We start from the raw sequence: 13,535 nt of genomic DNA, 5'->3' as shown, positions 1-13,535 counted from the left end.
ATTAACTTTGTTGTAATAATACTTAATTATTATGCTACACTGCTGCCTGTCTATTCCAAGCAAGCACAGGTTCTCCTAGGGTGGGAATTATTTCTTGCCTTCCCGAACTGCCAATTCTGGGTTTGACTGAATCTTAGAAATGAATATGCTTTGTAAATGCTGAGAATATATTTCTGATTTATCCTCTTAATTGTTCCTGTAGAGTTGAGATTTCTATCCGTCAAGAGGAAGTCAGAGACAAACAGGAGGACCTGGATGCAGAATCCCCTGCCTGCGTTTTAAGAATTAATGCTCCAAAGTTTTGCTCTTTTTATTCATCTATTATGTGTCTCAAAGAGCCAGGAGAGGGTGAATGTATAATTTAGATCAGAGACCATGGAATTGCTCTCATTTTTCTTCAGTCTTCAATTAGCATCTCCCAGATGTCTTCTCTGTGCAGAGCCGGGGCTCTCTTGGACTCCACATTTCAGCACCTTTACTGATGAAGAACTTATTCCAGTGACTCACATCTGCTGCTAGTGTGGTAGAATTGTGCCCAGAGTCCTCTGTGGACATTCATGTCAGGATAAGCACAATTAGCCTTACCACTGTGTGTGCAATGCACATGCACAGCAGGAGAGGGCAGGTCGTTTTATTAAGATGTTTGCTTAATGAAAGAAGGTTTTTCCAGAGTTCTGTGAACAGTTCATGGATGCAGCATGTTGTCCAGAGTTGGGTCGGTGATACCCATGATGGTGACTAAGTGGGAAGAGAGAAAGAGGGAGAGAGAGACTGTTAGTAAAAACAACAGCCACAGTAATACCACAGACATCTATAGGGCCAGTTCTGGAATAAAGAATGATGTCGTCACCATGCTGGGTAGAAATAACATCTCTCATATCCTTTGGAAATGGACCCCATGCTATGTCATCTCAGTCTATGGGGGAATCAGACCTATAACAGAAACAGGCAAGTGTTAAAGAAAATCTGAATCTAGTTATTAAGGGCAACAGAGATTCCCTGACAGCCAGATGACCCATATAGGTGTATGCTCTGCAGTGGTTGGAGGTTGACATTGGTGGCTCTTTATTTATTTATTTATTTATTTATTTATATTAAGAATTCTAGATTTTCTCAAAGTGAAGAAAGTGGAAGAGAACAGAGGAAGGAGAGGGCTTTACATCTATTTTGAAATCTTAGACCTTCTGTCGATGTTATTTCATCTCAGGCCTCAACAAGCCTAATGAATCTGCTAGCATTGTCTGATTTTACAGACAAGAAGGAGACCTTGGAAAAAATTAGATAACTTCCTGAAGGCCATGCAGGCATCTCGTAGAGTAGTGGAGTCCAACCATGTCTGTCTGCATTCCAAGTCTAAAAATACACTGAGATCTCCCCATGAGAATAGTCCCCTGCAGCTTTCCTGTGCTGGGTTTGGGTGAGGTTATTCACACACCTTCTTTACTGAAATCTGCTGCTTTGTGTACACACTGGTATGTTTGTAAGCTGTCATACAACAAGATTCAGTGCATGTGCTGAGGCATAACACATGTGTCCAACCCTTGCCAGCTACAAGCTTGAATGTGTTAAGGATTAGGGTGGGGTTTGACTGTTATTGTTGATTTTGTTTTCTGGTTGAGGACCCAGTACTAATCTCCAGGTAGGTTAGGGAATCAGTAATAGCTGTCTTAAGCTGTAACTCTGTCTCTGTCTCTGTCTCTGTCTCTCTCTGTGTCATGCGCATGGATGAGTTAACTGAAATAGCTCATCATGAAGTTCTATTTATCACTTGTCAAGGAAATCAATATTGTCTAGACTTGTTGCATTGCCAGGACCTACACTGGGCAATCAGAGTCAAAAGAAGGTTAGCTGTGGAGTGGGGTGAGAAGCAGACATATGGACTTGGGTCTCTGGTGATGGTGATATTAGGAACTTGTCTCTACCAGGAAGAGTTTGGGAGCCCCGTGAATCTAAGTCAGGCCTCATGTATACAAAATAGGGCTGTGAGGTGTGTGTGTATGTGTATGTAGGACCTTATGACTTTACTTAAGATTGTTCACATTGGCACGGGCAAGGAGTTCTTTAGAGTAGTGTAGACAACTTATCAATGTCTACATCACTGAAGAAAATGTCTCTTGCCTCCTTGCAAATGTTAATTGTGTAAGGATTCTTTTGGAGGGGTAGCGCTTTTTGAGTTACTCTCCAAATAGTGGTATTTTGAGGGTTAAGTAAGATGCTGGGCCTTGCGATATGATATTCTGTAGTGCCTGAGTATCTTGCACAAAGGTGTGAATGAGTAGCATCCATTACAGGTACCTAGGAGGAAGGAGAGACAATGACATCCTCAGCAACAGCACAGACACCTTCAAGGCCAGGAGCCAACAGAAATGGGCTGTCAATATGATGGCTGGAAACGATCATCCTCTCGTATCCTTTGGCCATTAGGTTGTTTCATTCACTCAAACATTTATCAAGGAACAAACATTTAGTGTGGGGAATGGAGACAAACGAGGAACAGTCTTTCCCTGCAGGACTTGAGAGTCTAGTTGGGGAGACAGATGTCAACACATAATTGCTTTGTAGGTTGCCGGATGCCTCCTCAGACAAGAGGGAGGCACAGTCCTGGTGATAGTATGCATTCCATGAGTACAGGGCCATCTGTGTTTGCATGCAGTTCTTTCTCTTCTGCTCACAGGGAAAGCCCCACCCATCTCCCGAGAGTGTCGGTTGGATTAATACATGCTGGAGGGGAGAGATGATGCCTCTGTAGGGATGCTCAGAGAAATCATCTTTGAGATGAAATGTTTAAGCTGACATGTTTGATTCTAGGATGTTGAGTAGGGGTAGAATGGAGGGGGTGTGTGCACACATGCATGTGCACGTGCTGATGGAGGTTGGAGAGAGAGAGAGAGGGAGAGGGAGAGAGAGAGAGAGAGAGAGAGAGAGAGAGAGAGAGAGAGAGAGAGAGAGGGAGAACAGGCCATAGAATGACAGAACAAACTGTATAAAAAGAACAGGGTCGCAGCAGAAGACATCTGAGATGAAGAAGCAGTCAGGAGTGGTTAGAAAACAAAAGTCCCTGGGAATGAGGTGCAGATGTCATACAGTGGCAGATTAAAATATAGCCCACTACTACTGATTGACAAATCTCTTCATTCCAGAGAGATCTACTGGGTTTCACAAGGCAAGTCGGTCAGCACACTTTAGTGAGAGCCCACTCAGCATGTCGGGCAGTGGCTCCTCAGTCTTGCAGAGTTTGCATTTTCTTGGGGGTGGACAGCAAAACCTCTGAATGCAATGCATGAGTAATGTGTTCAGTTGCCATTAGTAACAGGGAGATGCATGTTCTGGAAGCAGGTATAGAGAACAAGGCAGGAGGTGTAGGGAGGAGGAACATGCAAGGAGGCTGATGGCTCTTTTCTCTGAAGTCTTATGGTCTGGGAAGCCACAGTGCACACCCTCCTGGGTCTCTCTACCTGACTTTTCACCATCTGAAGTTGGATGTCTGGGTCTTACTGTGATTGCCTTTGAGACTTTGCAAGGTTCTCTGGGATTCATTTGCTTTCATATATAATGTGTGTGTATAGTCATAATTTTACCCACTAAGAAACATTTGGGGCTGGGACAGTAACTCAGGTGGTGTTATAATTTGAATATGAAATGTCCCCTATGGCCCCAGGGGTTCATGTATTTGAACACTTAGTCCCCAGCTAGTGGCTCTGTTTGGGAAGCAGGTGGAACCTGTAGCATGTGGAGCCTCCGAGGAACAAAAGGTTCGCCTGTAGAGGGCCTTGAGCTTTCACAACTGCACATTTTTTTCATTGTGTGCTTTCTGAGTGGGGATGAACTGTGACCCGCCAGCTTTCTGCATCTGCCACTATGCCTTTCCTGTTACCATGGGAACACCCTGCTGGTTGCTATGTCTTCACCACCATGATGGACTCTTCCTCTGGAACCAAGGCCAAAATAAACTCTTTGATCCCTTTAGTTGTTTCTGTGAGTTTTATTACAGTAGCAGAAAAAGAAATCAAGGCAGTCTATAAAGGCAGGGCTGGGTAAGCATGTTGCCTTGAGTGGGCCCCCCAGAACCCATGTAAGACGACTGGCATGGTGCTGCATGAGTTTACACACTTGAAATTTCAGCACTGGGAACACACAGACAGATGGATCACTGGGGTCAATGGCTAGTCAGCCTAGCCAAAGGGGTAAGCCATAGGCCGGTGAGAGGCTGCTTGAAAACAGAACAGAGCAGAACAGAACAGAAACCCAAAAAAGTAGACAGCACCTGGGGAACAACACCTGAGTTCTCAGATTGACTTTTGACCTCTACACACACACACACACACACACACACACACACACACACACACTAACCACGGATTTATGACTATGATTTATCCACACTGTGGAATGATATGGCAGAACTCATGAACATGTCTGTCAAATGTTACACCAACTTAGCAGAAGAAAGACTTGTCATATCCCTTAAAAAATGGGCGATGTTTGTTTATTCCGTTTCCTGTTTGGGGCACAAGAAAGTGTTGTCTGTTGTCTCTAGAGAGCTTGCTGGGGACTGGCTTTGGGAGAGGGTCCAGCCCCATGCCCCTTGCTTGTTAGAGTTGCTGTAGTATTTAATCCTTATCTGAAGGAAGGAATGAATAACGAGGCTGAGTTTTAAAACATTAATCACTTTAAATCCTTTTGGGCCTAAGTAGCTCTAAATAACTAAAGGAACGTCATAATTAGATTGGGGATCTTTTCTCCTCGGTTGTATAGAAGAAGTGCCAGGTCATTAGGTGGAAGCGGGAGTCACATGCTCTTCCTTTGTCAGGCAGAATGGATTCTGGGCCTTCTTTTGATGGTGACTGGCAGGGATGCTAAGCCAGTCAGCCCTTTATGTTCTTCAGGGGACTGCTGCTATCCAGACACACTTTTTTGCTCTTCGGGTTCTCAAATACCACAGCAGAGCAGCCCACTTGCATCCCCCATCTCTATACATTTTGTCATGAGAAGGCTGAGGGTCCAGACTCTGGGCTTCTCACCTCCCTGCTTCCTACTTCTCTGTCAGCCTTGCCTGTGGTTCCCACCTCTTCTCCATTGGTCCTATTGGTCCCTCTCATCACCTACCCACATGCACATGCTCAAATTATTCTATATTACAGATGCCGAAGCCTGTCAATCATCAATGTCATTCCTTTCTCCAGTATCCCTTTTCTTCTTTGTCTTTTGGGGCGTTGTAACAGTATTCTCTCTCTCTCTCTCTCTCTCTCTCTCTCTCTCTCTCTCATTCCTTCCCTCTCTCTCTTCCTCCCTCCTTCCTCCATCTTCTATTCACTTTATAATCTGTGTTTATCAACATTTCCCCCTTTAACCACACCCAAGAGAGACCTTCTCTCATAGTTTTTCTAATCAATGGGCATTACCATTTTCTCTCTGGGTAGCATTTCACACTGCTTCCAATTTTGTCTTCATTTGGCCACTGGTTTACACATTCACCTTCTTGTCTTCTGTGCCCACAGTGTTTCCTCTCCTGAGGGTGCTTATTCATCCTGTTATCCTATCTGCCACATACAAGAATGTACTCACACATTGTAGGGAGCAGGAGCTAAATATCTTCCTATACTCATTACTGTGCTGATTACTTTTGAATCTATATGTAGAGGTCAAGATTATGTTGGCTGGAGAAAAACCACATCTATGCAAACCCCACCTCTGCCAGTCCCCAGCTGTGTGAGCTAAAGCTAGTTGTCCAGCCTCTCTGGCTTCAATGTCTTCATCATTAGTAAAATGGTAATTCGTACATGTCTTACATGGTCTTTGAAACTGTCAAATGACTTAATAAATATTATCTGTACTGCCAAGTGCTGTATAACTGTTAATTGTCAGGAAAGAGTGCATCTGTTAGTAGAGACAACTCTGATGTACCAAAATCCATACTTTGGCAGTTTAACATACTGTACCTTTTTTTTTTTTTTTTTTGCTATGAAAAGTTTAGGGTTACTATGGAAGGGACAGATTTTGAGTCCTGAAATTACTTACACTTCCAACCCTCTCTAGGAACTCTGACTCCTCCTATATTAAAATATTAATAGAAGAAATGAAATATCTCTTTAAAAAAGCATCTAGGGATCAGCTCTGAGAATTGTCCAAACCATATCCCACTCAGACACAGTAGAGAAGATGGGAAAACCTGGCTCAGAATCCTCTGAGGACTTGTTGAAGAAGTGGGAAGACAGTTCCCAGTGTTGTCCCCAGGCTTTGTCCATGACAAAGACAACAAAGTTGATGTAACATTCCCACTGTACCCCTTTTTAAGCAGAAAAGCCATTCAGATCTTGATTGCCTGTGAAGAGAAACATCTAGGGGAAGAGGGAGGTCAACACAGGGATGCCATCCTTGACATACAGGCAGTCATTTAATCCGATAAACTGAGTGGATGCAAATAGGATAACAGGATGAATGAGCACCCTGGGGAGAGGAAACACTGGGTGGGGGGAGCAGAAGACAAGGAGGTGGGAGTGTAACCAGTGGCCAAATGAAGAGAAAACTGGCAAGCAGTGTGAAATGCTACCCAGAGAGAAAATGGCAATGCCCAGTGATTGGAAGAACTATGGTGGAAGGTCTCTTTTGGGTGTGGTTAAAGGGGAAAAATGTTGCTAAACACAGATCATAAAGGAGTATGTTATTCTATGTGGATGCTGATAAAATGCCAAACTAGAGATGGGAGCCTCTCTAAAATTGTCATACTGAGTCCAGGTGACAATAGGGCCCTTAGAAGTGAATGTTAGTAATAGTGTAGAGAAGAGGAAAGAAATGTGCTCTTCAGGACTCAAGGAGTCAACCCAACTTTGCTCTCTTTGAGGATTTAAGAAAGCATAAGCCAAGAAACACGTGTGTGATCTTATGAAACTGTACATGCAGGGAAGAATTCTCTCCCGAGAACTGCCTGGCTGGCACTGGGATTTCATCTGGGTTTCTGGCCCACACAACAGTGAGCCAGAAAAAGTGAATTTGTATTGTCTGAATCCAGTGAGGTTTTGGTAAATTGCTAAAGCATATTGTGTTGGTTAATATTTAGCATCCATTTGATTAGATTTAGAATCACCTAGGAGACACACCTCTGCATTTTTCTGTGAAGATGTTTCCATAACTGGAAAGAGAAGACATAGTTTAAGCATGGGTGGTAATGTCCTATAGGCTGAGGTCCTAGAATTAGTTTAAAATAAAAGGAAAGAGGCTTATCATCTTTCTGCTTCCTGATCATGGATGTTGTGTGACTGTCCACCTCGTGTTCTTCCAAGTCTTGGATTGCCTCCAAGTCTTCACTCCCATGGTGGACCGTGCCCTTGAATTCTGAGCCAAAATAAACTCTTCTTTTTTCTAAGTTGTCCTTGGTCACAGCAGTGAGAAAAGCCACTAATAAAAGCAGCAATTAAAAAGTAACACAGACTGTGTGATAGAGAAATATCCTGGGATAGAGAAATATTCTTTCATTCTGAGAGGCCTTCAGCTCTGTAATAGTTTTTGAGAAGCAGATTTGTCACCTTGTAATCCTGCTCAGCCTCTAGCCTCTCAGTACATGTTAAGCCTGATCCATTTTTCTGATCCATTGTTGATTTTCAGAGCTGCATTCTGTGGAATCTTAGGGCTACGAGGCCATATAACAAGTAACTACCCTGTTCTCAAAAAGAAGCCTGGGCTTGGGGGATTGCTCAGTCAGTAAAGTGCTTTCACACAAGCATGGGTTCCTGAGTTCAAATCCCTAGTACTCATGTAAAGATCTGGCTGTGGCTGTGTGTAAATGCAGTACCGTCTCTAGGCAGGTAGAGATGTGGAGGTTCCCAGAGTTTGTTGGCCAGCTAATCAAGATGAATAGTGTTCTCCAAATTCAATGCAAGACCCTTGCTCAAAACAACAACAAAAAAAGAAGGTGGAGAGCAATTAAGGAATACACCAAGCATCAACTTCTATCCTCCGCAGTATAATATGTACATGTGTGTGTGAGAGTGCAGGCACACACACACACACACACACTACAATATACTACACACCACACACATACACCACACACATACACACATACACACACACCATATAAACTATTCATCACACATACACACATACCACACACATACACTACATACCACACACACACCACACTACATTATATACCACACACACACATACCACACACCACACAATTCATACACACTATACCCCCACACATATACCACAATACACTACACACAACACATACACACATACCACACACATACACTACACACTACAAACAAACACCATACATACACTACATACCACACACACATACCACACAATTCACACACACTACATACCACACACACATACCACACAATTCACACACACTACACCACACACACACACACACACACACACATACACACACACACACACCACACTTGTACTATATACCATATACACACATACACCACACACACACACACACACACACACACACATACACACACACTCACCATACAGCAGCAGCAGCAGCAGTAGCAGCAGCAGCAGCCTGTAATAAAACATTTCTGTCTGTCTGCCCTGGTAGCAAAGGCATAGCAGTAAAGACAGAATGTATTCTGGCTCTGTTATTTGCTACCAGAAGGGACTTGGATGAAGTTAAAAACTGTAAGACCTCTAAAACTTCTGATTCTTTTCAACATGAGGGAAAATAAAAATAACCAACAGAATCATTGTGAGAAAAGGCACAAACCAGATATTGTCTCTCAAGGATATAGCTCACAGATGGGCTTCCATAAGTGGTAAAAGAATCCATTGAGACCTGGTGTGATGTGAGGCACAGGGGTATTTATACTCTGGGGAACCAGAGTCACATGCACACTGTCTGGCAGACCCTCAGCATTCCTTCACTTACACCACATACCAGATCTTGTGTCTGGTCGATTTACACTTGATGGTAGGTAGAGGTGGTTGTGGCAGAGAATGTCCTGGAGTCCAGAGGCCTCTGGGAACCACGGAACCTCTGTGTTTTTATGTACCCTGCTTCTGTAGCAGGATGCATGGTTCACACACTGACTGATACCATACTTTCTCACATCCCTCATCTAATTCTCTCCGAGAAAGGACGAAGTGGAGACTGCACTGATTTACACAGATGGTGATTGGCAAAGGAGGTCTGTGCGTACTCCCGGCTGTGGCCTGCCTGTGAAATGAAGATGGGAAGTCTAAGGCACTTCCTTTGGCCTTTGCTGGGGCGGTGTTAGCTTTGTGCCTGTGGTCAAGATTCAGGGTCTGTATTAACCGGTTTTCCTGACAGAAACAACATGAGGAAGGGGAGCAGTATCGGGGCTAACTATTGCTAGCCTTTTCAGGGGATGTTAGGCCACCATGGTGACAGAGGAGCATGGGACAAGCGTTTCCCCATTAGGACTAGGAAGCAGAGGAAGAGACCAGAGGCAGGGCCAGGCCCTCACTGTCAGGAGCCTGCCCTCAGGCCCTCCCAAAACAGCACCATTGCCTGGGGCCATGTTCACAAATATGAGGCTATTTTGGTTATTTCAAATTGAGGACCTTGGCAAGACTCTTCCTTTGCCAGAGTAATAGGGACAGCCATGATGGGATGTTTCTTTATGCTGTGCCGGTGATGTCTCTAGAGTCTCTACTTCACACTCTCTGTGTGACATGAGGGTGCTCAGAGTCCCAGCTCTGGAATGTCCATGAGCAATGAACACCTCTAGGGACTAGGCAAAGATCTTTGCCCCTTAGGAATCTTGTGTCTCTTCTCAGCTCATGGTCGAATAGCCCAAAGGCACAATGTACTTTTGCTGTCTCGAATCACATGACAAGCACTTAAACAACTGTATTATATTCTTCCCAGTAATAAGACTGACCCCGCAAAAGGCAAGCTTGTGATGAGCTGGTGGTATCTGTTAAGTGATCTGGAATCCAATGTGAAGGACACATTATAAACATTATGCATATTTACTTTATTTACATCCCATTATTTACAAATTGGAGTCATTGGATGAGTGTTTCCCTGTACTGAGTTGTCACAGTGTGTAAAGAGTAGGAATTGCAACCACCCCCCTCAAAATGTTAGTCTACTTCTCAGTAGGCAGGAAATTAGGTTGGCCACATAAAATTGCTATTATCTAATGACATTTTTAACCTTTAAAAATATATAGATTTTTCATGCATTTTTTTCTTTTTTCTTTCTCTCTCTCTCTCTCCCCCTCTCTCTCTCCCTCCCTCTCTCTCTCTCTCTCTCTCTCTCTCTCTCTCTCTCTCTCTCTCTCTTTTATTTTGGTTTTTCGAGACAGGGTTTCTCTGTATAGCCCCGGCTGTCCTGGAACTCACTTTGTAGACCAGGCTGGCCTCGAACTCCTCAGCAATCTGCCTGCCTCTGCCTCCCGAGTGCTGGAATTAAAGGCGTGGGCCACCACGCCCGCTTTTCATGTAATTTTATATGGTATCTATAAGAGCCAAGGCAGGGAAGAAGCCATACCTATGCAGCTAAAGTTTTGGGGGTATTTAATACAGCAAATCAGGTATCACTGAGTCAGAAACCAGGTCTGCTTTTCATTTTGAAGTGAGTGAACTGAGTTTAGAAAAAGTTAGTTCTATTTTGTGACAAATGTCAGACGCAGAGCTCCACACTGCTCTGCCCTTCCTCACATTATCAGACAAATCTCATCTCAGCTTAACTATCCATAAGGCAGGCACAAAGAGGTAGGAGAGAGCAATGAAACGCTTGCTGTGCAAACCCGAGGACCAGAGTAGCATGCCCAGACCTACATTAAAAATCTGGGTGTGGTGGCACAAACCTGTAAGCCGAGTCAATGCTATGGAAGCAGAGACAGGCTGATCAGTGGTGCTCCCAGACCAGACAGCCATATCTCAATAAAATGAGCTCCAGGCTAATGAGGGACTCTGTCTCAAAAAGTGAGGTGAGCAGTGCCTGAGGTTCTCCTCTGGTGACCACATGTGCAAGCACTGCCCCCAGCTGTACCCACATATACAAGTGTACAATGTATACAGCCATGTACAAATACACAGACAGATGGGGAGGGGGATCCAATTACCTTCCCCATAACTTGAAAACTTAGATTCAACTTCATTATGAAATGAAACCAACTTAAATAGCTCACATACATCCTCAGAAATCTAAAATTAATTAAGATAGGAGAAAATATGTATGAGGAAAATTAATATTTTGCTTTTAGAAAAAATATGTATATAATATATATATATATACACAAACCTGATTTTATTTCTTTGGTTAGAGGAGGACTTATTCACAGGGCTAATGGGGGTGAAAAAAGTCACAGGCTTCTCTGTGGAGAACAGGGTTTCTAACAATAGCAAATGGGCCGGTCGATAGCAAATCCATTTTAAAGCGCTCACTCATGGAGAATATCAATATCTTACTCGGTCAGTGCTCCTGTGAGATAAACAGGTACCTGGCCCTTCTGTGAGAAAAAGCACATACAACAGCAAGGCTCATGTTGCTAAACAATTAATTGGATTATTATTGAGGCTTAATGGATCTGTTCAATATATTCATGGGAAACTGTCAGGAGGATTAGTCTAGCCATTTCCTTGGAGCGATCATCAAAATAAATGGCAGGATGCGGGAGTTTTACATGGTCATGTGTAAAAATAGCATTCTGTAGACATGTTTATGCTACACCTAGGACCCATCTGAGAGCCTCTGACTGGGTCTTTGGCTTAGAGACATAAAGGTAGACTTGGTATCCAACTGTCCCTGGGAATATGAGACAGTACTTAAGTTGTAAATGATGGCACCCAGACTGCTTGACTCTTGTTGATATGTAAAACATTTATAGTTCAAGATTTATGTCAGAGAGATGAGGAAGATCCTGTGCTGTGTGGCTGACCGCCCTAGTCACTGCAAAAGGCATGGGTACTGCCTTCACAGAAAAGAATGAAGGAAAGTGTCACGCTTGTCTTACCCTCACAGGGCAGTCTGCCCTAGGTACGGAGCTCAAAAGTTGGCAAGTGAATTATTTCTTATGCCGAGAAACACCAAATGGATACAGAGAGGAAAAAAGATAAGGTCCAGAAAAGCTATTGTCTATAGAATTTGTAATTAGTTACTTCACTGTCCCTCAAGGCAACCCAGTAAGTGACACTCTCCCCGGAGGCAGAGGCAATGCGATGTCCTTTTGTTTTTAAAGGTTAATTTTATATGTTTAATTATGTGTGTATATGTGCAGGAAGTATAGGTATGTGAGTGAAAGTGTTCCCCAAAGGCCAGAAGGCTAGATCTCTCAGAAACTAGAGTTAGAATCTGTTGTGAGCAGCCCAAAATGGGTGGTGGGGACCAAACTTGTCTTATCTGCAAGAACAAAACACACTCTTAGCTACTGAGCCATGGCTCCAGCTCCGGAAATGCTGTTTTACAGAATCCTGGGAAAATTAGATGGAACAATATGATCAAAGCCTTTGGAGTCTAATCCCTTTTGTTTCATAGTTATGATATAGATCATGGTTCGTTCACTGTTTGAAGAGTTCACTCTAGGAAGGGCAAACCTACATTAGAAAAGCCATTCCTCAGAGCTGGGGACATGGCTCAGTGATTAAGAGCACTGCCAGCTCTTCCATAGGCCTTGAGTTCAATTCCAGCAACCACAGGGTGGTTCACAACCATCGGATCTAATGCCCTCTTCTGTCATGCAGGCATACATGTAGAAAGAGCACCCATACACATAAAATACGTAAATAAATAATTCTTTAAAAAGAAAAGCCATTCATTTGTCCACATGCATTTCCAAACCTGTTCTCAAGCAGAGTTGTCAGCTTCCAGGGTATAGTGTGGAACTTCATCTATGGACTGGAGTATTTGTTTGATAGAAGGTCCCAAGGTATCATCTCTCTTCACACACAGAGAGAGAGAGAGAGAGAGAGAGAGAGAGAGAGAGAGAGAGAGAGGGAGAGGGAGAGGGAGAGGGAGAGGGAGAGGGAGAGGGAGAGGGAGAGGGAGAGGGAGAGGGAGAGGGAGAGGGAGAGGGAGAGGGAGAGGGAGAGGGAGAGGGAGAGGGAGAGAGGGAGAGGGAGAGGGAGAGGGAGAGGGAGAGGGAGAGGGAGAGGGAGGGAGGGAGAGAGAGAGAGAGAGAGAGAGAGAGAGAGAGAGAGAGAGAGGGAGAGAGAGAGAGAGAGAGAGAGAGAGAGAGAGAGAGAGAGAGAGAGGGAGAGGGAGAGGGAGAGGGAGGGAGGGAGAATAGTTTGGGCATTCATTGTTCATATTGTCCATTTTCCCACCCTTCCCCTTCCCATGAATCCTATTCATTCCTATAGACTGGTGATTCTTAATGTTTGGATTGGGACCCCTTTGAGGGTTTGCATATCAGATATCCTGTATATCAGATATTTGCATTATGATTAGTAACAGTAGCAAAATTGCAGTTATAAAATAGCAACAAAATTAATTTTATGGTTGGGGGTGGTGACCACAACATGAGGGAGTGTATTAAAGGGTCGCAGCATTAGGAGGGTTGAGAAGCACTGGTCTTGATACTTTGGCTTCTACTTTCCTG

The 13,535-nt window shown here is 43.8% G+C and overlaps 1 long non-coding RNA gene across 1 annotated transcript; it reads right to left on the bottom strand.

Annotated features, from left to right (window-relative positions):
- Positions 1 to 305: 305 nt before the first annotated feature.
- On the bottom strand, positions 306 to 12,848 carry Gm46133. Its single transcript, XR_001779309.1, has 2 exons — positions 12,776 to 12,848; positions 306 to 738 (listed from the first exon to the last, which is right to left on the bottom strand). It is a non-coding gene; the product is annotated as a predicted gene, 46133 (long non-coding RNA).
- Between the last annotated feature and the right edge of the window lie 687 nt (positions 12,849 to 13,535).

The sequence above is a fragment of the Mus musculus genome, chromosome 9, assembly GCF_000001635.26.
Source record: "Mus musculus strain C57BL/6J chromosome 9, GRCm38.p6 C57BL/6J".
NCBI classification, from domain to species: Eukaryota; Metazoa; Chordata; class Mammalia; order Rodentia; family Muridae; genus Mus; species Mus musculus.
This window is presented reverse-complemented; position numbering and strand designations above follow the sequence as displayed.